The following is a 27,628-nucleotide window of genomic DNA, read 5'->3' on the forward strand; positions in this document are numbered from 1 at the left end:
CTTTTTCAATTTTTATTTTTTAATAGTGAAACACTAATTTAGAATATCTTAGCTCTCTAAAAAGTCAAGCAGAGGAGACTCAAAAATGAACAGACTTGGAAATGTGTCTTCCTGTTTGCTGGATCCTTCCCCTGGCCCAGATTTCCTGTTCAGAAGCTAATAGGGATTTTTTGTTGTTCTTGTTGAATAAATCCAATACAGCTTTTTATGTATTCCTTGGAAAGGTATGTCAAAAAGGTATATTTTAGAAATGTCAGTGATGTTTCTTTCATTAGTACACAGGCAGTTCAAATCAACACAGTTATTAGTGAACTTGCTTATTTAGAAGCTTGTATTATCTCTTTAAAGGAAAAGATAAAATTTTGACAAAACAAAAAAAATCTTCCTCCTTATTACCTTGAGATGGTAAAGAGGTGAAAATCAGAGGTGCTTGCCACTTTATTAAAGAATGAAAAAAAAGAAAAAAACTTCTTAACTCTTTTGGATGCAAATACTTTGTCCTTGGCTAATTAGACCTCTCTTTTTAAGCAATGTATTGGAAGCTGAAGATGCCAGATTGACAGTCCTGCTAAACAACAATCACAAAATCACAGAATCACAGAATGGAAGGGATCTCAATGATCATGAATCTCCAACCCCCCTGACACAGGCAGGGCCACCAACCTCCCCATTTCATACTAGACCAGGCTGCCCAGGGCCCCATCCAACCTGGCCTTGAACACCTCCAGGGATGGACGGGGCATCCACAGCCTCTCTGGGCAGCTGTTCTATCAACAGTCTTGATTCATGGATGGACACAGTAGATGTAATGAATTGTGATGCTAATTTTATTACTTTCAGCTTGAAAGTTTTTCAGGGCAAACTATTTAAGCACAAAAGAGTTTTCAGAGAGTGTTGATGCTATGAAATTTTTATTCCTTCCTCCTTTAGCTTGAAATGGCAAGTTAAAAATTGGATCCCTGACTACCTTCCCTTTGTAGATGTGACTCTACTGAGACTTCATACTGTGATTCTCATACATTATCTAAAGGCATTTATTATTCTGCCTTCTCCAGTTTTATGTATTTTTATGTATAACTATTGACTTTAATGGAGCTGTTCCCAGTCTTCCCTAAATATCTAGTATTTATTTTATTTTTTGCTTTTGCTTAGGTGATATTAGGAATTGAGAATAAAACCACCAGTTTGTCCTTTGGAAATATCCACTTTTATTACTATTTATTAGGAGCACCATGGAAACTGAAATGAAGACCGACGTAAGAAGAAAAATTGTAATTTTTCTTTTTCAAATATATTTTTTGAAAAATTATAATTGTATTAATGCATAGAATATAGGCATTTAGGGAGTGATGCTTCTCACCCTGGGTATCAGTTCGATTTTTTATAGATATATATGGAAATTGATTCAATTGTATTCCTTTCAGTATGTTAAGTATATACAGTCAAGGTTAAAACTGTTTTTCTTTTGATAACTCTATGCTAAATTATAAAATTCATGTTTCTTCTTCTCTAACTTGGGAAAGAAAACCAATAGAGAAAGACAAAAGCAGATGAAGTAAAACCTTTTCCATGTCTTTCATTTTTGAAGGAGAATGGTTTTATCTATGTAAATCCCACATTTGAAGACATAAAACCTCATACTGTGCACTGAAAATAACCGGGAAATGTCTGAATCATTTGTTACAGATAGGCCCTGCACATCCTTTGTATCAAGGATATAAATAAGCAGTTTATGTTTTGTAAGCTGATCTCTATTCTAAACCATGAGGATGCATTGAAAAACTTTGAAGTCTCAGATCCCATTATTGTTGAGGTCAACGGAGAAGTACCAGAAATGAACTTGTTGGCAGCATAACAGCATGGTATCATTCAGACGTGTCCCAGCTGCTATTTTAATTGAATGAGAACTTTAATGAGCAAAGTGAGGTTAATGTACAGTCCCAGCTTTCCAGCAGATTAGATTGACAGTGTTTCATTTTACTGTCAGAGTTATCAAAATCTGTTTTTTTTTTCCCCGTGATATTCCCTTATTATAAGTATTGCTGTAGTAGGGGAATGCAATTGATATGCAGTTAAATTGTTCCTGACAGAGAGATTTTAAAAGCTTTTAGAGGGGATGTAAAGGAAGAAATTCTGTCTTCACAGAGTCTGCTTAGACTATCTATCCACATTAAGTGTCTAACAGTTACACTGAACAGAAATGACATCTTACAGAAGACTAAGTGCTGCTTAACTTTTTAATGTCATTCTTGGGAGATCTGAAGTTGAATGTGTTTTTTTTGCCTCTTCTTCTTCCTAGCTTCTATATTGCTCCATCCTAGCATTTTATGAAAAATAAAACAGTACTTCTGCTCTCAGTAGCGGACTTTCTATTCTTTCTATTGCACCGTGGAGATAGCAGTTTATGTCTTGGCATATGGAATGAAAGCCCCATACTGTTAAACAATTGATACTTCCCTATATATTGATCTGAGACAAAAGGAATACAAGCTGAAAATAAAGTTCCTGCATTTCTTGTAACCAAACATCCACTGTTGCAGACAGACCTTTTAATCTTACTTGTGATTCTATGAAAGTTCTCAATATATTTAAGACTTATGTTTTTCTCTGTTCTTCCTGAAGGGCTCTTTCAGAACCTCAATCTTGTTATTTTCAGAAACCTTGTAGTTTTCAGTTTGTATTTGGTTCCAGCCCATTCACAGCCCATTCATTTTCTACCAACTCTATCTTTTATTCTTAGTAAATCTTACTCTGGACAGTTGCTTTTCATGGTATCTTTCAACAGAACAGTCTCCCAGCAGCCTTCCTTTTGGTGGAACTATATAATTCCAGCTTTGTTACCCTTTATCATCCTAGCACATCCTCCTAACACCTTTCTCTAATGATTTAAATTCCTCTTTCTTGAGCGTAAATGACTGAAGTACACAGAGTTCCAGATGAAAACTTGCCATTACCTTACACAATATAATCAATACTTCCTATCTGTGCTCACCTGACACTCATAATATTGCATTTGCCTTTTTACAGATCCTATATATTAATGCATTAGATTATATTTACTTAGAATAATAGGTCTTTCATTACTATATACACCTGGGAATTCTATAGCCAAAAAGAAATTAGTATCAATAGTCTATAGTGTAAGAAGTTGAGCTTTGTACTTTCAGCTTCTAACCCATTCCTAATATTTAAGTCATTATTCCTTACAGTTATCCATTTCTTCAAGTGTGGTATTTTCATCCAATTGCATGTTAAAGATTCATTCCAATTTTCTTGCTTAATCAAATTTCATGACCGCCAGCATGAATATCAAAGGCTACTATCGGCTTTGTCTTATCTACATTAAAAAATAATAATTCTCCATAGTTATTTAGTTAACTGGCAATTATGAATACTTTAGGTCATATATTATCCGGATCAACCATCTTTTTATCAAAGTAGTCAAAGCAGCAGCATTGATCAGAAGACAGAATATACTTTGTATGACCATCCCATGCTAGTAACATTTGGCTAAGAATTCACTTTTCTCATAGGCTGATTTTTATATTTCTCCCTTGCCTAAGCTTTGCCATTTCCTCCCCAGTGGCCATCTTTGGCTTAACCCTACCATTAATGTTTTGTCCTCATTTTTGCCTTTTTCTTGACCCTGTCACCTTTAGATAAGCAAGGTGAAGACCTTCTCATTCATAGCTCCAGTGGCACAGAACTACACTCTGAATGCAATACACATTTCCACCCTGGAATTTGACCTGTCAGGATACAAACACGTGGGATGAGCACGAGGAGGCACTGTTCTCTGACAGCCAGCCCTGCCTTAAGTAGAAGATGGGGCTAGAAATTTCCTGAGGACTCTTGCAACCTCAGTGTTTTGATGATCTGTGTCCTGATTATTTCGTAGAATCCAAATTTATTTTTCTTCTTTTGCAAAGTGTTCTAATTCAAAACTATTTTACGTTGTATTTATACCTGGACTCAGGTTATTTGAACATGTGGATAACTTTCTGAACACTTTACTGAAGTAACCCCAAAATGGAACATTTCTTAAAGTGTTTCTTCGTGTTTAATTCTACTTACAAAGGCTTCATCTAAATTGACATTTCTGCTTCTCATTTACGCTTACAAGAAGTACAGAAAAGGTCTATGATCACTTAATGTGCAGAAGATATTACAGCTAAGAATAGTCCAAGGAAGTTTTACTTTGGAGAAAGATTTATTTGAAGGAAAAAGTACTTAGCTATTCACACGAGCTAGGTCATATACATATAAAAGTTATTTTCAACATTTTATCAAATTCAAGGTTAAAATCTCATTCAACTCTTTTTATTAAAGGTAATATTTATAGTATTGGTTACACTGGGTTGTACTGCTCGAGACATTTTAATATTAACAATGTAAATGGTACAACAGTGGTACCTCTGAGAAATATGTAATATATATATGTGCTGCTAATGCTATTCTTATTACCATTATCTACTTTATCTCATTTCCATTAAAATGATGGATATTAAGCAATATGAAATAGAAATAGCCATTTTCTCTATTTTCTGCTTTGCTAGCTGGAAGTACATAAGTGATGAAAACTCTTATTTCAGAAAGCATATTTTATATTCCAAAACTGGACTGTAATAAGTGAAAAGCAAAAAGAACACTAACAATGAATTAGATCATTAGTGTAGAGGCGTTTATGAGATGTACTAAGGATATTCAGTAACTTTCTTGAGGAACATGGTAATTCGTGTGGCCAAGGATAGTTTAAATGCTTTTTACATTTAAATTAAATGTAGTCATATAATGAATATATAAGAAAACATGGTTTAAGTGACCTAGAAATGAAAGGTAATTGGCTTTTGTATATCTTAAAAATTTAAATGAACTAGTTTAAGGCTTATTTCAGTTTCAGATTTGCCTTTTCATCTTCTTTTTAAAGCAGTCTACAGTTGTTTACAGGACACCTGAGGAAGTCACCCTATTCCTTCTTCTCTTTTAGTGGCAGGATAAAATAGAGTTCATCTCTAATAAATGTTCTTTTGGCCCATTTAAGTTCTCTAGATCCCAGCATTACTCATGCTGTAGTTGACTAAAGTGGAACAATCCATCTTTTCTTTTTCCCTTTTAGAATAAATAAAGAATCTTCTCTCCTACACCACGTTCCCTGCGCCTCTTCAAGGTGTTTGCAGTTTCCACTTGTACATTCGCAAACAAGATTGCAGTTATCTCAAAGCACAGTGCCCTAATTGGACTCGGTGCTTTATCTGAGGATCTGTTCCCCAGCCAGAGTCACCTTTCCTTTGTCTTTCTGTTTAACTCTTTTCCTGACTCTTCGAACACTGAAAAATATTCTAGTCAACTTCTCCAGTTGTGTAAGTGGCAGATATTTCCCTACAGTACAGCCTTCAAGCATGTTATGGTCAGGTGAACAGATGCGGGATTCCCTTTAAAGCAAAGAAACAGTTGTTATTTTAAAATTCATAACTGCTTGTTTGCAATAGCCACTAAAAAAGAATGTAGCACTGAAGACTTCCAAGAAAAAGAATGAATATGAGCTATTAGTATGCAAAGCTGGAACTCAATACAGTAAAAAGAATTTATGGGCTTATGATTACATTCAATACAGTTAATTGACTCACACTTCTTTATTACTTACAAACTGTGAATAAAATTTGAGAAAGGCACACAAACGCACCCTTTTTTTTAAATAATCAGTAACTTTGTTTTGTATAGCAGTTAAATCCTAAAATAAACAGACTTAGGAAATAAGAAATATATGTCTGGTGCCTCAGCTTTCTCTTACTATCACAGACAAGAGCAAAAATTTTGGCTAGTTGAGAGCTCCAAAACAACCCTATATATTTTATGAAGAAAATACGCAATTCTTTTTTCATTTTCTGTTTACCTACAAATTTCTTAACACCTTTTTTCTTTGAGTGAATGCCACTGAAATCACTTGCTTTTGATGTTTATTTGTTGGCAGATAATGCTAAAGACAGAGGCGTTACAGCTCAGGATACCTAAAATTGCTTAATACAAAGCCTTAGGAAATAGATAATTGAAAATTGTAGTTGTCTTCACATATCCTTCATTTTCAAAACATTATTATGTTAATCCTTAACCAGAGTTTGAAATCTACTCTACCAGGTTGTTTGCTTGTTGTAAAGACTGAATATTTAAAAACTTTGTGTTGCTCTCTTTCCTGACTTCTGGAGATGAAATGGTACAAATATAATCCGATATAATTCAGCCCTGAGCACTGCAGCCACTTTTCTACTTAAATTCTGAGAGCTGCCAAACAAACGAAGAGAAAAACTTTTTCATATCATATCATTTTGAATACCTTGACAAAATACTGGAAAGTAACAAAAAATGTTAATTATCTATCAATCTCTGAATCTCCTTGCGAAGTGTTTTAACTCTCCTTAGCAAGAGTTTGCTCGGTTAAAATTTTGTCAAAATCTGTATGAACTCTGGTAGTGCTGGTGAATGTCAACAATCTGAAAGCTGCTCCGGGATCATCAGTGACACAGGACACTTATTTCTTAATCCTATTGTATTGCAGTCCTGTCACTTCCCAAGCTTTGGTAAGACCTACATGGACTAATGCACCAAAGGCTTAACTGAGGAGATGCGAATACAGAACAATTCACATGGATGATTTTCCCTTGACTTCTTTATCTTCCTTGTTCCCATTCTGCTCTTCTCCTAGCAACTATTTCAAACTATGATCCTGTGCATTATTTGCTTTATGCTTCTTGAAATCTGCATTTTTTTGTTCTGTTTTGTTTTTTAAATATCCTAACTTCACATTGGTCAGATGTGAAGAATTTCCTTACATTGCGTGGTAACAAAGTCTAGGTCAAAACTGGGGAGACTTTGGTTCTTAGGAAATTCATTCTGCATCTCCTTGATCAGTAAAGAAGGCAATTGTGAGAAAGATGTAAAATCCCATGAAAGGCTTTATGTGACACTTTTCTAAGCAGCTCTATAGACTTTTGGCCAAGTCATGCTTCAGTGTTCCTACAGTGTGGTCACTGCTACACGTGTACTTCTAAAGCTAGAATGTCATTTTATGAGACGAGAGTCCTTTGCCTATTAAGTGCTTCTCCACAGGAGCTTATAAGGGTTGTTAGGAGTTCTTAAACATTTCTGCAACACAGTTTCCAGGAGGGCAGACTCGGGTTTCCAAATTTATCTGCTTCCCATTTCTCATGCTGAACTGTCCTCCTCTTCTAGCTAGACTGTCTGCTGGGAAAGAAAAAGCAATGCCAGCCTTGCATTATAGTTTTCGGACTATAAAACTCTTTTACCTGTCTGTTGTCCATTTTGCTTAACTGCTTCAGTCCAGTGGGGCTTGAGGCAAACAAGGATGGGACAGTGTGTGGTCCAAAGTCCCGCATTTGCTGTGTTGTTTTAAGTGCCCTCTACAGTCTTGTCAACATCAGCTGGCAGCATTTGTGAGACTTTCGGTCAAGGCCTCCTTAGGGTTGCAGCAGAGTGCCAGGGCAGGGCAATGTCCTTGCTCCAGCTCTATGCAGGGGTAGGAAATATTTGTGCTCAGCAGTTACTCTCACTGTATACGTGCTGAACCAGAAAGCGTTGCAGTTTCTAAAAGGACTGGCATTGAGCTCCAGTATATGCACTCAGACAGGAAGCTCATTTTCTTTTATTTAAATTGGTCATACAGGATTTTAGCAGAGAGGGTGAAATACTTCCTTGCGCTGAGACACAACTTCCATTCTCTGCAGCTAGGGCAGTACTTGAAAATCCTGTTCTGGGATTAAAGTGATGTGTGAGCAAATGTGAATGTTACTGTAGTGCTAATTCCAAATGATGCTGGAAAGGCCGATGGCATCACCTTTGAGATTCCTTTTGTGCCTCTTTGTAAATTTTTGGGGTAAAGAGCTCTTTTATTTCCTTGTTCCTATGTTTCCTCTATGCAAATATTCAAAATGTGTTTTCTGAACATGAACTAGAAGATGCTCAAATCCAAATCACTTTGATCACCAAAAGGGGGAAAGTTAGAAATGCAAAGAATTCAAATGCAAAGAAAATATATTCAAATGCAAAGAAATAAATTCAAATGCAAGGAAAAAGAAGTTTCTAGTGATTGAGTTAAAAATCCACTTGTGTGTGAAAATCTGTTCCTTGGGGAACACTTTCCTGCAATTTCAGGTGGCCCTTGGTTCACTTATTATGATATGAAAAGCAGTGAGAAGATTAACAGCTCTGCAAACTAATTGTGAAAGTATGTACAGAATCCTACTTGTAGTTGTATGTCTCCAGTTTTCTACATCAATATACTACAGGTAATTTAGAGAAGAATAGAAAATAAAATAACAAAAATGCATGGATGGATGAAAGGATGGAAAGCATGCCATGCTTACAGGTAAGTATTAAAAGTTAGGATGGGTAGAATTAAAGGACTTTAGTTTTAAACATATCTGCAGGATACAAATACAGACACAGTAGTGGGCTTTCTCTTGCAGTCACTGTTGCGTTTCACAGTTGGAGAGGCAGAGAACTCTGGCCTTGTGTAGAGACTTCAGGATTTTTCTGTCATAAGTGACACTTCAGTTGTTCCATTCAAAGATACTGACCCCTACTTATAAGCAAGAACTGAACAAAAGTCTGCACTGAAAAAAATCTACTTTCATATATTTGCAGATGAGTTACACAATTCTTAGGATTGCCTTGTGCGTTTAAACTTCTATACACTCTTTTTTTCTCTATTTTTTTTTCTATACTGAGAAAAAAAAAATCAATCTAGAGTTAATTAGTTTTGTTTGGATTTTCAAAGCAACAGCTAGACAGCAGTAATGAATTTAATTAGCAGTAGTGAAGTTTCACCTGTCAGTGCATCCCACTGTCTGAAAACTAGGAGCTTGGAGACTCGTAGTCTTTCAGACTAGGAAACTGTCATGATGATAGTAAATGGACCACTAGTTCTATAATGTATAAGAAAAAAGAAAAGGGAGGGAGGGGGGACATTAAAGAATTATTCTGATGGTACTTTGTGTGGTGTGTGGGAGTTTTTGAGACTGACATGCTTTTGTCTGCTTTGTCTGGTAGTGATTTGCAAAACTTGCTCCAGATTCAGCTACCTGCAGAGCAGTCTGACAGCTGTGATGAGCAGCGAGCTCTTACGGCTCTGTAAAAGCTTCTTCCAGTCAGCTCATCCACTGGTCATGGAACAGAGAGGAGTATTTAACCAAGTAAAGGAATTCTGCTCAAAATGCTGAATAAATGCTGTGGATTCATTTATTTTGATCAGCTGACTATGCAGCTTTGTAATGGCTGGGGAAAGGAATAGGTTGAATCACTGAATTAGAATAGATTGGTTGGAAAGAAACCACAAAAATCATCAAGTCCAACTGCCTCACCACTTCCAGGCTAGCCAAAAATCGAAACACGTTATTGAGGATGTTATCCAAATGCGTCTTGAACACTGACAGGCTTGTGGCATCAGCCACCACTCTAGGAATCCTGTTCTAGTGTTTGATCTCACTCTTGGCACAGAAATGTTTCCCAGTGCTTAACCTGACCCTCTCCTGGTATAGCTCTGTGCCATTTCCCTTCTGCCATCGGTTCTCAGGAAGGAGCACGGCTCTGCTTCCCCTCCTCAGGGAGCTGCAGGGAACAGTAAGATCTCTTCTTGTCCTCCTCTAGATTGGACAGCCCCACTGCCCTCTACCCCTCCTCACAGGACATGCCCTCCAGCTCTTTTACCAGTTTTGGTCCCCACTGGATTCACTGAAGCATCTTATTGTAATTTTTATAGGATATCTTGGAAAGGAAAGGGATGGGCTGAAAAGGGAATCTTTAAAAATAACCAGAACCCCCTAAAATGTAGAAAAGTGAATTATTTTTCTTTCAGTGTTTTTGAGGCACTGTTAGGTATGTAAGTGAACTTAAGTTCACTTAAGAAAGGTGTTAACTGAACCTCTTCTCTGTTCCCAGTGGTTCATCCTGAAGTCTTTCAAGTATGTTGAGATCCAGTTTACTACACAAGGATGCATTTAAAGAATAGTGATAAATAATGGCCAAAAACATATAGAGAAAACGAAGATGTAACCCTGAAATCTGCTGCCAATATAGTTCAGATGTAGGAGATTGTCATTTTAATTTTCCTTTTGAGTACAGTATGAGTTTATGAATAGGAGGAAGGGAAGACTACTTGGCCTCATTATTGGTAAAAGAATGTATTTCCTGGATTTCAGAAAGTGCTTGGTTATCACTTAGTGTTTTCTATCCCATCTGTATTAGTTATAAAGTCTGCATCAATGGAACATAAGTCTCACTGAGAGTGGGAGAGGAGGAAGTGATCCAGGGAGAGCAAATTTGCCAACCTGCTGAAAGACATTGCTTCATCAGCCACGGTAGTCGGTGCAAAGTTAGAAAAACAAGAGAGTGCCTCTGAGTTTCATACCTGGTTGTGCAGAGCATTTACTAAAAGGCTCTAGGGTATTGGGACATAATTTGAAATGAAAAACAAAATCTGACATTTAAGGAAAAGAAAACTATGATATACTTAATAGAAATGATTGGAATTGCAATCTCTCTGAGACATGTTAATTAAAATAACACAACAAATGGCGCCTCAGTGCAGAGTTTGATATGCACCGTGACTTTAAGTTGTTTTTAATAAACATAGTAGACAGTAATATCAATTTAGGAAAAAAAGATAAGCAAGAATAAAATTCAAATTTAAATGCAAAGGTTAGACTAGAACAGATGACTCATGCTTTATCTATTTGAAGTAATTATACAGTGAGGGCTCAGAACACTGGCTTTGGAAAGAGCAAATCACCATAGTGAGATTTATCTTCTAGCTAATTTTATGGGTAATACAAAACTTTCTAAAAATGACTGTTTGAAGGATGGGTAGGAAAGGTCATTGCTTCTTCCATTCCCTCTTTTTTCTTTTGAAGGACTTTCCAATCAGTCATGTTTACAAAATCTTTCTTTTTTTTCCCCCCTGAAATGTCCTATCGAGGTTGTTGATTGCTTTTTCTTTGCATCTCTGAATTTCTCAAATTACATTCATGTCTTCGTATATGATCTGCTAGAAATCGTTGCCAATGCATTTGTAGTGTAAGAATCTGCAGGCATGGTGATAAACACATTCTCCAAAGAGATTTGCTAGATTATTGTTCTTTTTATTGTGCCTTGACTCACCTGTGAGCATCCTGAATGCAGGGAGTGGTGGCTGTGTTTTCAGAAATGTTTGATCATTAAACAGAACAAAGACATTTTAGTTACAAGGATTATACAGATCTTGATTGAAGTATTTTTAAAGTCTGATGCCAATAGATGTCAACCTGCAGTGCGTTAGGAAAGTCAAATCAGTGGGAGGCTATGAGGTGGTTTGCAGATGGCTGGAGTGCTGCACTGAAGCATTAGAAAAGATTATTTGTAGTGTTTATTTTCCCTTCAATTTCTTATTGTAATTGAATTGCAGTTTTTTGGTTCCCTCAAAATCAAGGCTAAAAAAAAAATTACTCAGTATTCTGTCTGTATTGATGAAAACTTAATTATTAAATACCATAATTAATTGCTTTGCAATTAAAATTCTTACTTCTCTGGAAAAAAAAAACAAAAAAAAAAAAAAAAAAACAAAAAAAACAAAAAAAAAACCACTTTGTAGTCCTAGATAAGTTTTCATCATTGCAGGGAAACTTCAGAAGTGTATCTGGGTATAATTGCCCTTCCTTGTTGTTTCTTTCCTCTTTTTTATTCTTTCAAAATGGAATAGAACGAACAGAGGGAGTCAGTGGTGAGAATACAGGCTAAATTTTGATCCCTCTGCTTTCTTTCTTAACTATAGGATCGTTCTGAACACATAATCCCTATTCATGCTCATTAATTAGCATTAATTCAACAGCCATTCATCTGCAACCTATTTGCTATATGCTATATGCCATTTCTGGCTTCTGGCTTCTCTCTTCAGGCGTCCCTCTCCTGTAGATACCCACTACCTCCATATTCGTCTTTCTGTAGAGCGTGCCAGGACAGATTGGTTACTGATACTCCTTATAGAAGAGGATAGTGGTTGGGAGGTAGCAATGTGTCCTGCAGAATTTGGTTTTTTTTGGTGAGTGCAGAGATCCATCAGTCTGGCAAGAACACAACCAAACATAATACCTTATGTTGTACTTACCGGTTTGGAAATGATTGATTCCTTTGAACAGCATTAAGCATTAATTTAGTGTTCTCCATCTTAAGATTCCTAGGAAACATTTGTCAGTCTTTTCATCCGCTAACTGGATTGTTTCCTCCCTCTAGCCAGTCATGAAACTGTGTCAGTTTTCTTTGTAAATTACCTTTCCTGTTAAATTTTCAGTTCACTCTTCTGTTTTTTAGGAAGATTAACAGAACTGACTTTTCTCAGTGGTATGCTGTGAACTGCAGTACGTATCGTTCGTTCATAAACAGTTTCCATTTTCATTTTACCTGAGAGTCCATTTAACATGCTGCAGTAGAAATACATGGGCAGTCTCTCTCTTTGTGAATGCTGACAATCCATCTTCTATTCGGTCTGCAACAAGTGGAGTAAAGCACCAGAAAACACAGTATGTGGGCTAGGGGAGTTTTGGAATGCTGTATTCACAGGATATATCTGTGGGCACTGATATGTCTAAGAAATCAATTGATTTCTTCACCGTTTTGTGATATAAATTTCAGCTGTTCCTATTACTTCTGTACTTTTTGACATTGCGGGAGGAATGGTGGGAGCCATTTTGAAACATTTCTCTGCTATTTCAATTTTCATAATTCGTGCCGATAATTGATTTTATGACTTTGTGTATATATACAGAATAAATAAATCATCTCATGGTTGGAAAAGACCTTCAGGATCATCAACGAACCGTAAGCCTGCCTTACTGAGTTCCAGCACTATATTATGTTCCTTAGTGCCACATGTTCCTTAGTGCCATATCCACATGACCCTTAATACCTCCAGAGATGGAGACTCAACGATTTTCCAGGGCAGCCTGGTCCAACCCTTGACCACCCTCTCTGTCAATAAATTCCTCCTGATATCCCATCTAAACCTCCACTGGTGCAAATTATTTCTTTGGTTTGTTTGTTTTTTCATCAGAACCGCTGTCCATATGACTTGTAATTATGCAAACGAGCTCTTACGAAAGGGCTGCTCCTTCAGATGAAGGAGCAGCAGTTTTCCACCTCAAGCAAAGTGTGCCAGATTTTGCACTGGCTCAGGTATTGTTGTGCTGTGCTTTTATTCAATGCAGATATACAGCAGGTAATATTTTACAGTTACGTTGATCTGCTGTTAACCAGTGAAGAAGGGCAGAGCTATCTTTCAGATAGTTTGGCTAGTACCTTAGGCAATGTCTTTCTTGTCAAGATGGTGGAGAAAAGCAAGAAAAAAAGTCTCCTGTGACTCTGAGTCTAGTGTGATCAGCAGAAAAGTACTGGACAGAGGTATCTCTTGATTTATTGTATACCAGATAATAAACCATGCAGTGAGAGAAAGGCTGGAAGAAGTCCTTCGGATAGCACAATTTATTCCAAGAGTGAGGAAGCATAAGATAAACCTTCTTCCCTCTTACAGTCAAAATGCTGCTGTCTAGCATATCTTGTTCTAAGAAAAAAATTAGATGTATTTTTTCAAGAGCTTCTGCATGTAACATAAGCTTTCAGTGCTTGAAGATAAAAATTATAGAGATGCTGAGGTTCTGGTTTAACTTTATGACTTTGAATAGAGGAATTACAGTAATAAACACATTTATTAAAGTTGAATAACTTCTGTTTTTTAAACAAATAGGTCAAAACAGAAGCAGGACTTTTACTTTCTTCTGCACAATAGAATTTTGTCAGCTAATCTGGTAAAAAAAATAAACCCAAGGAAATAGATAATTTTACAATGCCCAAAGAAAAATAGCCTACAGACAGCAAATATTTTCAAGACTACAGAGTGAAATGATGCTGGAATCCCAAAGCAATTAAATGCTTATAATTACATGAAGGTGGTTTTGTAATATATGGAAACAAAAACAGTAACAAACAGACAAATCCCTTTTAGATCTAAGGGAAAAAAGAAATACATGGAAAAGGAACAAACAAATTGTCCAGCTCTGTAGTGGTTAACAGCATGTTTAACCATGATAGCTATGTACATTTTGAATTCCTACATATTCCTAGAACAAATATAAACATCTATAGACATTTTAGATCTTCTTTTTCACCTTCTATGTGACTTTGTCCAAGGAGTTTCAGTGTGAGTGTTCAGAAAATAACATTTTTAATTGATACGAGTTCTCATGTTCAGTCTTGTTCTCTCTGAAGACTAACTAATGTAATTTTAGATGGACTTGTGACAGATGGGCTCTAACACCGATCTGTTTTGTGGAAGTTTTGGTAATTGTTATGACATCACAAAGCCTGAAATTTTGGTGAAAGGATAATTTTGGAGAAAAAAAAATGCTTTGGATGCATAAACTATCACCTGTAATATGTGGTCAGTAGTGTTTTGAGAGATCTGACAGCAAAGTGAAAACTTGGGGAAGATACACTTTATAAATACACTCCACCAAACATGAACATTTTATGAACAGCAGGAAGGCAATTCTAAAATGTATCCTTCGGCCAGTGTGGTTTTGGGTTCCTGTTTTTAACAAGACATCAGAGAAGTATCCAGTTTCACAGCACTTCTGCAAATGAATTTGGACTTGATGTGTTGAGTAGATAGCCCTCTTCCTTTCCTGTGCTTTAAAGATCATTTTGAAAAGTTTAGAAAGCTATTTCCTGATAGATGGAATGCCCTTTTGCATTACTTTTTCAAGAGAATCCACCAATCTTATTTGAATCCTGAATGGTTTTATTATGCTAAATGTTTCTCTTGTGAAAGTTTGATTGTTATTTTTGGATATTTTTGGAAAGTATCTCTCCTTATGAGATCTCTCCTTGTTTTTAATCCATCACTTCTGGTATTGAAATCAACTAAAATGAACCTGGCAGATACAATGTATATACATTCCCTTAGAGCAAGGTCTTAAAACAAGGCAGTGTGTGTAGATGAACCTATTAATTATATGAAATATGTATCACATTTTGGAATTGAACAATTTCTTCATGTTTGTGGAAGGACAATTTTTAAGGATATCCCTTATGTGGTGTATTAGTGCTGTTCAGCAAAAGGTAAGCAAATTTAGCAATGTCTATGCTCTGTTGTGTCCCTAGTTGAGGACAATCATTTTTCTTGTAGATACAACAGAGAAAAAATGTGAAAATGGGTTTGTATCAATATACACAAATGTCAGCTATGTTGGCCAAAGCTTGAATGCTCTTTGCAGAATTTCTAGCAGTGTAATATTTGGCAGAGGGACAGAATGAGCAGCTGCAGAACATCTTAAATTGCTACAGCTGTTTGCTTCGACGCAGCTGAGCCAGATTTTCAGTCAATTCCCCATTAACTTAAACTGTAACAAGATAAATGGAAATAAAGCAAGGTCGTGTTCAACTAAATCAAACTGTGGGCAGTTAAATTGAAGCAGTGTTCTCACGTAGATAAATCCTATTGCGTGTTAGAAAGAATTTAAAATAGAACTAACTGCAGGAGGACCTCATTTAAAAGTCTACATTAAGAAAAACGAGAGAAATAATCTTGAATGGGAATTTCTTATGCTGAAAAAATGGAAGAGTATGGTTTAGAAAACAGCTTCAATATCATTTATACAGCTACTGAGAAAAACTGGATAATGAGTATCTTCTCTGCTCTCAGTCACCTGTGCCTAAGCTACTAACAGAAGGTAAGTGTGTGATGGGCAGATAGAGTAAGCTATTGTCTTCAGGTATGGCTGGTATGAAAAACAGCTGCATGCTGAAGAGAGGTGCAAAAACAACAATCTTTTTGGGAGATCTTGATGTTTCTTTTTGATTGTTTTATTTACAATCTCTGGGTTAAGTTCCTTTTAGTTTTTCTTCTCAGATCTGTGAAGTGGATATTCTTTGCCATGTAAGGCATACTTACATGGCAAGTCACAAGATTGCATTAGGTGGTTCTCAGACCATGGGAAGCTGTTGGAAGTCTCTTTGATACTAAGAATGGCAGTGTTCAATTCTCTTCTCTAGTTAACAGTTTTCTTCCAACCATATTCTTTAATTGTTTTCAGATTTAAAATACTTTTGTCTGTAAGATAGGCATTGCTTTATTAATGCCTAATATTCTTCATGTTTTTCTCCAGATATTTCCTTGTCTTCCTAAATCTGCGTTTCTCTTTCAAAGAAGACAAAAGAATAGACAAACATATAGATACATTGAATGTCTGTTGAGCATAGATATTCATGTTATCTTCTGTGGTTGTTTTCCTCCCTGTAGTTTCAAGCTAGGTAACAAAAAGTTGTCTTTTCCAGTGTAGCAAGTTCCAGGCTTGCTGATCTCTCTGCAGCCTGCATGGCTGAGAAATCAATGCTGTTTTCTGTATCATTGTTTCCTAGCGTGAGTTTCCAGTAGAGCAATGGCTTCTTGGCTAGCAGCAATGGGGCAAAAGTTACTTGCAGGCTTTACAAAGGAAACATAACTGAGTTCCAGAGCTAATAACTAGTCATAAATTTTAGGCTGTATAATTCTCAGAAAAGAATAAGTTTATTTATGTAAATTTAATTAGGTAAACTTTATGTTTATGGCTTTAAGCTATTTATTTTGATTCAATTTCAATTCTATTTGAAAATTGCAATTGAAACCTTGCTGGATGCTGGGGAACTGTGAATAGTTTGAGATGTTTCAGTTGGTTAACATGGGCTGATTTACACATGATTTTATTTTCTTTTGGCCTAGATGTTATTATGGTATAGGATCATTGCTTGCACCTATCAAGAATCCATTCCCTAGTCACTATTTGCCATTATTAGATGAGGCTTACTGGGAAGTTATATGCATTATTAATTGTAAAGTGTAATGTGTGCATTAAGGATCATAATCAGATGATTGAAATGAACTTAAGGAGATTATTTGGTGGGCTAAATGTACAGTATTAATCACAGAATCATAGAACAGCCTGAGTTGGAAAGAACCACAATGGTCATCTAGTTTTGACCCCCTTGCTGGTCACCAACCACCAGATCAGGCTGCCCAGAGCAACATCCAGCCTGGCTTTTAATGCCTATTAAGTAAACTGTTGTTCCTGTATTGCACCAACACAGACCTCCAGACCTCTTTAGAAGCATCTTGTGTATTTATAATATCTTGGATAAGAGAAGATTTGTCTCATGGAGTAAGAATAGTTTAAAATTAAAGTGATTGTGTTTTTGTTTTTTGTTTTTGTGGCTTTTTTGTTTTCTGGTTTTTTTTGTTTTTTTCTTCTTGACTCAGTACAAATATCTCATTGACTTTTGAGGCAGTTAATCCAACCTTCAGGTAACTTACTATTAAAATTTCCAAACCATCTCTGCTGCCGTGAATGAGGTCAGTTTTTGACCCCTTTTGAATCAAGGGAAGATCAGCCCAAGGGAGAAGAGAAACTAATTAAAATGAAGTCTCCAGGCCTGATCATCTTTCTGTGGAAGGCAGCTGCAGAATTTGAAAAATGACTTTCTGCTGTCCAGCCAAATTCTGGCTATTTGCTTGGCTGGGTGATAAAATCATCCATGACTTTAAGCAGTGTAGAAGGCTGCAAATCTTTTGTGATGGAGAAAAACTAGAAGCAATAGGTAGATATGACAATTCCTACAATGGAATCTCACAAATCCTCTGTTATAACTATGTAAAGGAATTAAGAAAATGTAGACTGCAAGGAGTCATTGAAATATCTAAGACAGGTTTATGTTAAAAATGTGATTAAAAGTATTTTAATAAGCTTAACATTTTCATTTCTAAAATATTTTAATTTGTGTTGATACATTGCCTTTTATGTGTTTAGGTCTTTGGGCAGTATATTAGGAATGCAAAAGTGGAAATTATAGTAGTATTGAAACATATGGAGATAATTGACTGAAGACAGATAATGTGGAGTGTCTGGTAATTAAAATATGTTAATAAAACTATAAAAGTGCAAGGTTCTGATTCGTAAATAGCACTGGCTGGATTTGCTCACCCTGTGATTAAGTTTATTTTGATGTTTAAACTAAGTGGCAGATAATAATTGCCAGGGCAAGCAATGTCAAAACCTTTACCATAAAGTAGAGTTGTGCAAATAACTGATAATTACGTTAGTCAACATGATTCAGCTGTAGGGAACTGCTGTGTTTTCTTTTGAGAACTGTCCTTATTTAAATATTTTGGTGCAAGATAGCTACATCCACTTTTTCCTTTTCAAGTGACTGTCCAGTCTCTCTCATTTTGTGTCATCATCACCATCGGCAGAAAGGCATCCAAGTGTTTATAAATTCATTCTGTTTGGGTAATACTGCCATTAGTGCCAGCAGCAGTTATGTCTACCTACATATTAAGTGCAGACAGGCTAAGGAGAAGCCCTAATGTGTGTCAGCATTGCATCTGTTTAAGCAAAGTACCAGAACTGGGGCCTGGGCAGGATCAGCAGGAGAGTAACCAGACGATAAAGGAATATGCTTACTGCACTGTACTCAGCACTTACTAGTTCACAAATGATTTAATGCTAAAATATTGTGTATGCATACAATGATATTGCATGCCACTGCATTACACAGGCATAAAATGATACCTGTGGTGTTGGTATATGACATCTAATGCCTCTAGTGTGTGACTTCATCCTTTAGCTCTCTTCAGTGTGTGTGCCCTTATGATATATAGATTGCCAGTGTGTAGATTCACTCAATGAAAGACTGAGTCCTGAAGCTCTGAGATGTGGTTATAACAGCCAAGCCAGAAAGAGTGAATAACCACAAGAAGCAGAACAGTGCTTGCAGAGCTTTTCTGGCTGCTTTGCGAAGACAGCCAGCATAGGGAAACAGAGATCAGGTTCATCACAGAATCTTTGTAGTGCAGGCTCTGGTTATAAACTCCGTCAGTGATTACTTAATGCTCATCAGAAGTGCAATCTTGGGGAACAGTGAGATGGATGAGGAGCGGATGAGAACCTTTGTGCATTGTTTGCTGAGCCCTGGGATGCTTATCCCTTGAGTTGCCACCTCCATGGTGACTGCATCAACAACTTGCCTGTACCTCAGTGAAAGCTTCAGTAGGCTCATGGAATCAAAGAATGGCCAGGGTTGGAAGGGACCTCAAGGATCATGAAGCTCCAACCCCCCTGTCACATGCAGGGCCACCAACCTTCACATCTAATAGTAGACCACGCTGCCCAGGGCCCCATCCAACCTGGCCTTGAACACCTCCAGGGACGGACGGGGCATCCACAGCCTCTCTGGGCAGCTGTTCCAGCACCTCACTGCTCTATGTGTAAAGAACTTCCCCCTGACATCCAACCTCAATCTTCCCTCCCTCAACTTAAAATCATTTCCCCTCATCCTGATGTTATCTACCCTTTCACGGAGTTGATTCCCCTCCTGTTTGGAGGCTCCCTTTAGGTACTGCAATGAGGTCACCCCGCAGCCTTCTTTTTTTCCAGACTGAACAAAACAAAGCATTTGGCTTTTTTCAGACCCAAATACCTTCTATTTAACCATTTTAATTATAAATAATCAGTATTGTTTTCTTTACCCTTTTAGCAGGATTCACGCCTTTGGGTGTATGATAGGTGGTGAGATCAGAATATAAATTTTGAATTAATTTTAAATCTTTTTTTTTTTTTTTTTTTAATATAGAGATGTCTATAGCAGTTTAAAACAATTTTGTGAAGAAAACAGTGTAAACTATTGCTGCAGAACAAATACTGTCTGTAGCTGGATTAGCAATATTAGAAAGTTATTTTGAGTTGCTGGACTGTACATGGGGATATATCAGTTTTTCAGGGAGATCTGAGCAAGGAAAATTCAGCTTATTTGTAGGTGAATTGGAAAGTATTATTTCTTTATAAAGGAGTTTATGTGTTTATATTTGCAGGTAGATCAAGCAGATCAAGACCATGAATCATAATCTCTCTTGTTTTTATACTTCTCCAATTAAAAATTACATCAATAAAATCCAACTCCCCAGACTTTCATATTAATTAATTTGAAAAATCAAGAAAGTTCATAGCTTATAACCAAAAGGTTTGAGATAATGCCTCAAATCTTGACTTTCTATGTGGTTAGTGTTCTCAGCTAACTGCATCTGTGTAGAACTTAGGCACTTAGAGATGATCTAGTGAATGGAGTGAAACACAGAGGGGGGGAAAGAAATCATAGACTATTTAAGGTACCTAGTTGCAATGGGATGAATTATCCCTTAGAACTGTCAAGTATAATAATCTTTCCTTCTTTCTTTTTCTAAAATAATATCACTTTGCATAATGTTTGATTTTTTTATTTTTTTTTTTTGAAACTCTCTCTATACCTGAGTGCTGAAATAAAAAAAAAAAAAAAAGTCAAAGAAAGTTATGGATGAGGATAATTACATTCATCACAAATAAAGAATTTAATATTACTTATCTGCCTTTATGCCTATTATCTAGAGATGTCAAAATACATGCCAAAGGATAAGAACTATTGCTAGTGAATTTTGAAGATAGGGAAGCTAAGTACTGTCTGTGACTTTACTCAAAGTCACAGAAGACAACAGTAATATCCCAAGTCATTTTACCATGTCTAATTTTCCTGTCGATTGGAACTTGATGTTTCCAGGAAGATTTCAACCCAGACTGGATTTCTATTTCTACTCATAACTCGTGGTTGAACCATATAAAATCCATGTGTATAAAATCCATACCCCTATTGAAATAAATAAACCAAATAAGCAGTAAACTCTAAATTGTCATCTCAGTTACAGGGTACACAGGGTAACATTCAAAGTGTCACTTCTCTGAATTACTGAATTACTTTCTTGCTTTTTCTTGTGAAAGAAAAAGAAACAAAACAAACAAACAAAACAAACAAACAAACAAACTCCTAGCCTCTTCTACTCCTGCCAAGAAAGCTAGATATATTGCTGATCCTACGAGAAAGGTTTATTCATATTTTAAGTAGGTTAAATTGATAAATAACTAAGGGTTCTTTGTGTAATGTCTGTACATTCCTTATTCTTTTTATGTTTTCTTTAAGTAAATACCCCTTGGGTGTGATTTTTTTTTTTTTCTTATCAACTCCTGCCCTTTCTTCTGCTACATTGCAACTGAAAAGAAGAAAACTGCATTAAGCAGAACTTCCTTAAAAATAACTTACAAAGGCATTTTGATATTAAAATGAGAAGATACAGAGGGCAAATTTATAGTCATCCTATTGGCTAGGATTTGTTGTGATCCTCGTAGCATTTTCATATTTTGATGCTTATTGCAGAAATTATCCTCCCTTCCTCATTTTACATCTTTTGACCTTTTTTTTTTTTTCCTGTTTATTTCCAAAATTTTCCAAGTTTACAAGTTTAATGCTTCAGAATAAATATGCTGCAGAATCTTTATTTTGATTACTAAAAACTCTTTCTTAACCACTTTTACAAAACTTAGCATCCTGTTTTGACATCATGCTGTATATGTATCACCTAAACAAACTTTGCTATGAAATTATAGCGTTCTTTCTCTATGGAAAAGTTACTACACTTTCCCAGTCACAATGGTAATCCAGAACTTTTTTAATTGTTATAGGCTATGCTACATCTGTGGAACTCAAATATTTGGTAGTTTTAAAAGATCAGTAGCTACAGTTTGGGGGAGTGTTGTAAGTTCATCAGTTATTAGCAAAGATAACAGATTTTACAGGTCAAATGTACTCAGGTTGGATTTCACAGTTTACCTATCTTAGTTACAGTGAAAGCAGGATCAGAGGTGCATCTGAAAAGCATCACCTGAAACAGCTGTGACTTTGTTTTCCACTTCAGAGGAAGCTACAGTGTGGGCAGGCAATCTGAGAATCTGCAGCCTAGATTGAGATGATTGAGGGATTGTGTGGAAAGGTTTCCATAGACTGCTGACTCTGTGCTAAAAACTAAGATCCTGTAATAATACTTCAATTAAAAATATATTTTCATTTTCTTAGAGTCTCTTTTTTTATAATCACAACAAATAAGCAGTTAAAAATAGAGTTAAGTTTTGGAAGATGAGTAGATTTTTATTCACAGATGTATCTATATGTGTTGTGTGCATGTGAGGAAATAGTTTATATATATATAAGCATAAATATATGTACATAAAAACCCAATAGGAAAACAAAGTGGTTGGCAGTGGAGCTGAGTATTTGCTGCTTAGAGTATGTTTCAGCATTATCAGGAAGCAATGAAAATATTGCATCTGTTGTCTGTGAAAAATGCCAGAAAGTATTTGATTTATTATGTAGAAGGAAGAAAGTGAAAAGAGATATGGTGCTGAAAAATTGTACACAGTAGGAGAAAGAATTGACTGAAGAATAACTTGTAAACTTTTACACTTGCTGTATAAAAATGCCCTCCACTGATCTGGATTTCAAGTTTGTTAATCATCCATCTTTCTTTCCTTTGTGCTTCATGGAAATAGACTGTTAGCTTTTTGGTGGGCTCTGTTACATTTTTCTTCTTTTCCCAACAGAAAAGATGAAATTGTCAAGCTGGTATAGTTTGCTTCTAGAATAAGCCAGTGTAAGATTGTAATACTCCATTTTCACTTTTAACGCTATTTTTGACATGATGTCTTTGCATTAGACCTGTAATATCTGTCTGTTCTATGTTTTGGGTGAGTTTAGTACTTAAATGGAAGCTATCCATTCTCTTTTCCCTTTTATGGTGGCTTTAATTACATTTAAATTTCAATTCTTGCCAACTACCTGCTTACACTTAAAGAATTTTTATTAAATACAATAAATTTTTAAAAACCACCACCAACAACACACCACACTTTGGTTTTCAGTAATCACATAGTTCTGTTTTTCTGATTCCAAACCAGTGTCATACTTTTAATGTGATTATGTTGAACAAGAAACAAAATTCAGTTGTTATAAAATACAAACTGAATGACCTCAGAAGGTTAAGTTGTTTTCTCTTCTACCCTGACAAAGTTTAGAAAGAAAGAACTGGTTGTGCAAAATAGACATGATGCAGCTGAAGAAAAAAAATGAGTAAAAAATAGTAAAAAGAAATTTGACATGAATTCTGAATACTAAGGGTGAGTTTTGGCTCTCGGTTATATGTCAGTGTTAGCCAAAGCATAACATGTCCTACTATTAAACTTAAATATTCATGCCTTTCATCATAACCACTGATCAGTGGCTCATGTTGTGAGTGAAGTCTGTGTTAGATAATGAACAAGTGTTCTTAGTTCAAAGCAGAAATAGATTGCACAGTGGCAAAACAAAAAGATGAGGAAGCTTTCGGTGTGCAGCCTTTTCTTAGTACCCAGACTGGGGTTGCTGGCAACTGCTTTGAAAATAACTTACTTTTGATACTGGTGCATGATCTGAAGAATGTTGACTTCTAGATCTGTCTCCCCTTTGATTCATGGTGTAGCTGAACCCGCTGAAAAGAGGATAGCTTCAATTGATTGGAAATTGCCCAATATAGCCTTTTCGGTGGGCAATACTGCGATCTAAATTCTCACTTTGAGGTAAATTCTGGTGGCAGAATCATCTTTTCAAGCTCCCAAATCACTTTTTCTCATCTTTCTCATGCTGCAGGTATTCCAGATATCTCTGGGAGACTGAAAATGCTTGGTAATACTGTGGTTGCTTGAGTTTTCCACAAAACTGTGACCTTGCTGTTTGAAGAGAAACTTGATTCTGTTTTATTTTAAATATCGTTCTCTGCATATCCAGATCCTGTTTTTGTTGCTGTTGTTTTGTTTTTAAGTGAGAATTCCATTTTCCTTGCAACTTCCAGAGCATCACTTTATTAGATTGATGAAGTGCTGCTCCATCCTATTGGAAATCTAGGTCTGTTTCCCATTCATGGCAGCTTTGGGTTTTGGCACTCATTACCAAACTCATTATGATACATACTCATTAATGCTCATTAATGATTTGATAATCATTAACTATTTTGAAAAAGAAAGCCCACTCAAATCAGGTTAGTAGAAGACAATGGACCTTATGATTTCTTTGTATGCAAGGTGGGCATAAACTTCCCTTTTACAGAGGGTTATGGTCACAGAAGAAAGCATGGTTTTAGTATATGTCATATATGTGCTACTCCATGGGAGATCTATGAGTAATTTTGGAGCTATTTCTCAGTATAGTTAGAAGCATGCTAGTAAAGCTGTTTCTGACAAACTTATAGTCACAGTAAAGAGTGCAAATAACGCTTTTGTGAAACTTATGATTTGGCCAAGTGCCATCAGGCTTAGCTTAAGTTCGTCAACTTGATAGCTGCTACCTCTTGGATAAAACTCAAAGTACCAGTGTAAATTATATAAGCATATTAGGGTTATTAAGGAAAAACCTGGGGAAATAAATAGCACAGAAATTGTTCAATTATATTAATAAAGGTATTGATATGACTTCTTTGCATCTGCTGACAATTCTTAAGAGGCTTTGGGAAAGAAGTTAGTCAAACTGGGGTTGAAATATTAAAGTTTGAGGACAGATTCCAAAAAAAGAAAAGCATAGGATTTGAATAAATTTGGGTTGTGCCAGCATATAGAAATGGAAGCTAGAAGGAGGGGAGTAAAGAGGGGGGGGGGGGGGGGGGGGGGGGGGTGAAGGGACTCAGATAAGCTACTGTAGCTCAGAACTAAGTGAGTATTATGTTTTTAGAAATTACTTGGAGATTTCTGTATTTTATTTCCATTTTCTGCCACCTTCATAAAACTTATTTCATTTAACTTTCTCTTTCTCTTTTGTTATTGTCTTCCTCTCCTTTCCCCCTTTTTTGTGTCTTTCCCTCTCTCTTCTCTTCTTAGGTTTAAAACAGCAACAGAAGAACACATCCATGTGCCTCCTAAGATGTGCTTTTTCTTGAAATGAGTTGTGTGCATCCTTTTCCAAAGCATAGAAAGCATTTTCACTGTTTTTGTTTGCTTACTTTTAGTTATTGCCAGTCTTTAAAAATAGTAACAAATTCAAAAAGTGCAACAGTATTCAAAAATGTGGAAGTATTGATTGATATGAATATTAGGCAGACATGCAGATAGAGAAAAGTAATTTTTCAAATTAGAATGTGGTGAATATAGGGATTCTCAGTGAAAATACCCGAAGTATTTTGGAGGCCCATTATAGTAGACTTACTAAAGAAACTTTAGTACTATGTACTATAGGAAGAATTCTACTCTGAAGAACACAAATTCTAACTAGGTAATGCATAATGAGTATTTTATCAGTCTAACTCTAAATTTAATGAGTTATGCTACAGGAAGGAAGACTTCCTGCTATGTCCCAGGAAATAATTTCTTATTCTAACTGCTGGGACTACTTCTATAATAACAGTCAACTTGAGCAGCACCATCTTTGTCTGAGAAATCTAACGGCATGTCCCAAGTCATGCAAGACATGCATTTTTAAGACCACAATTTTTCTTGTTTTCTAGCACTTGCAATGCTTCATGACTAATGCTTGCCAACTTTCACTGACATCAAGTTGATTTTATGTCATTTGATATCAGTACCCTTAATAACTTTGTCTCAGTGAGCTGTGTGTTTGTGCTAAGTTTTTAGCCTGCTAGTAGCATGAAGAGAAGCAGGCCAACTACAGTCTTGTGACATCACCTCTGTTTGCTGCAAGACCCTTGATTGCTCTTGAAGGGTTTCTGTGTAAGTACTGAGCACTGCTAGGCTATCCACGCATGCACTGATACCCACTGATACCTTTGTTGTTTGAAATAGCTGAAGAGGGCATGATGGTGAATACATACCATTCTATACACACAGGCATTTAAATAATGTGGAGGTGCTGTTCTCTGTTGAATAGGAAAGTAGGGATGAAGAGGCATCTAAGGAGCTTGTATTTATCACTGCTACAATTGAAGTAAGCAAAGAGCTGAGCTCTAAAGCAATTTGGAAAGTCACACGAAGGTCTGAAATTGTCTTGAAAGAGTATTTTCAACTATGTTAAAAGGCTGTGAGTCCTACTTTTTTCTTTAATTTTTAAATATCTATTTTTTAAAATCTCCTTACCAAGAAGATTGGGGCTCTCTCTTTCTCCATAAATATATTTTGATTAAGGAAATCCTACTAACTTTGTAAATATATATAGATAGATAGTACATCTGTTAGAACAGTGGTTGTTCCGGTAAGTCTCACAAATAGTGGTGAATTTGCTTATAATAATAAAGTTGTTTTAGTCTCTGTGCAAGACAGGAGAGTCTAACAGAGGGGGAATTGAGAGATATTCTCAAGACATAGACAGAGTTGGTAGATGTGGTAGAAAAACATTTAATTATGGTGGGACATGCTGACTCAGGGCAATTCCAGAGGCAGATGAGCTTGTGAAGCCACAAAAGGAGAGTGCAAAATAAAATATAGAAGGAAAGACTGTTATATAAGCCCAAATTTAAGAAATTGGGGGGGGGGGGGGGGGGGGGGAAGGAGACAGGAGATTGAGCTTGAAGAGGGAAAAACAATAAAAATAAAAATTCCAGAGTAGTATTAGAAAATTGTTGTGTAAGGGGGAAGGTAAAGCTCTCTGCCTTCTACAGCCCCAAGAAAGTATGTGTTTTTACAGATACTGTGTAGGCTGTGTGCGCTGGGGGCTTTTTCCTCCAGCAAAAAAAGAAGAAAAAAAGAATTTTCAATGCTCCTTCTTTGAGTTTGCCTTTACTGTTTGGGGAGTATCACTTAATTTTTAGGATTAGTTTGTGTGTCATATAATAAGTATCTGAGGAGATATTGCAATAGTCCAAGAGCAGATGAAGTCCTGTCTTCTCTCGAGTCTAATCTACCTCTTCTTCACTTAAAAAAAATAGATAAATAAATAAAACCGCAGTGAAATTTTTATTTCCATAGCTCTTTTTTTATGTTATGATTACATAATAGTAGATGACATTCCATGACTAATGACCAACACAGAAGATCAGAAGATCCTCTTGAAAGATTCATCTAAATTTCATACTGCAAATCCTTCTAAAAGATGTTGGGTGTTTTGGTTTGGTTTTCTTTCTTTTTTTTTTTTGTTTAGTTTTGTTTTGTTTTCTGTACCATGAGAACATCAGTTAGCTGTTAGGACTTTCTTAAGCCAGTAGCACCCTTTTTTTTTTTTTCCTTATAAAATTTACTTTTAAAAGTACTTGAAATACTTTTTAATAAATATCAATATCAGACATCAAGTTAAAGCTTGGAAATGCCATCTTTGGTACTTGAGTTGATGATCAGTTTCATCAGAAATGTCAGCTGCCTCTATTACAGAAAACATCAGAGACATATCAGAACAATTTCATGAGGTTAAGGCACTCATGAAACTAACACCTTGGCGATTCTTCCTTAGTCATGCTGCACAGTCTTAGGAAAATCAGAGTGTAGTTCATCTCCAAACTCTAACCATCCAAAGTGTAAGGATCAAATGTAGTCTCATTCAGGATTCCCCTACCTTCAGCAGAATTATTTCCAGAGGAGATTTTGTCCCATTCAATCTTGTTTGGCCGGTATCCTCTAAAAAAACCCTTCACCCCTCCTGTGTTTGCAGGCAGCCAAGGTCAGGGTGAATGTGTATAATTTACATGAGTTGGAATGGATGAAATTAATGCAGTTCTTAATCTGTCTGTAGTCTATTC

General features: G+C 36.1%; 1 protein-coding gene across 6 annotated transcripts in view; it reads left to right on the forward strand.

Moving 5' to 3' along the window:
* Positions 1 to 27,628, forward strand: part of CTNNA2 (catenin alpha 2) — a 453,719-nt gene that overhangs the window by 214,844 nt on the left and 211,247 nt on the right. Inside the window, exon 1 of one of the 6 annotated variants that reach the window (XM_052682455.1) lies at positions 15,524 to 15,767. The exons of the other annotated variants lie outside the window; for them this stretch is intronic. The gene's annotated coding sequence lies outside the window, so the exon portion shown is untranslated. Of the gene's footprint in view, positions 1 to 15,523; positions 15,768 to 27,628 lie in introns of those variants that run through there. 6 annotated transcript variants of the gene reach the window in all.

This window comes from Tympanuchus pallidicinctus, unplaced genomic scaffold (genome assembly GCF_026119805.1).
Source record: "Tympanuchus pallidicinctus isolate F22 unplaced genomic scaffold, pur_lepc_1.0 scaffold2, whole genome shotgun sequence".
In the NCBI taxonomy this organism is placed as follows: Eukaryota; Metazoa; Chordata; class Aves; order Galliformes; family Phasianidae; genus Tympanuchus; species Tympanuchus pallidicinctus.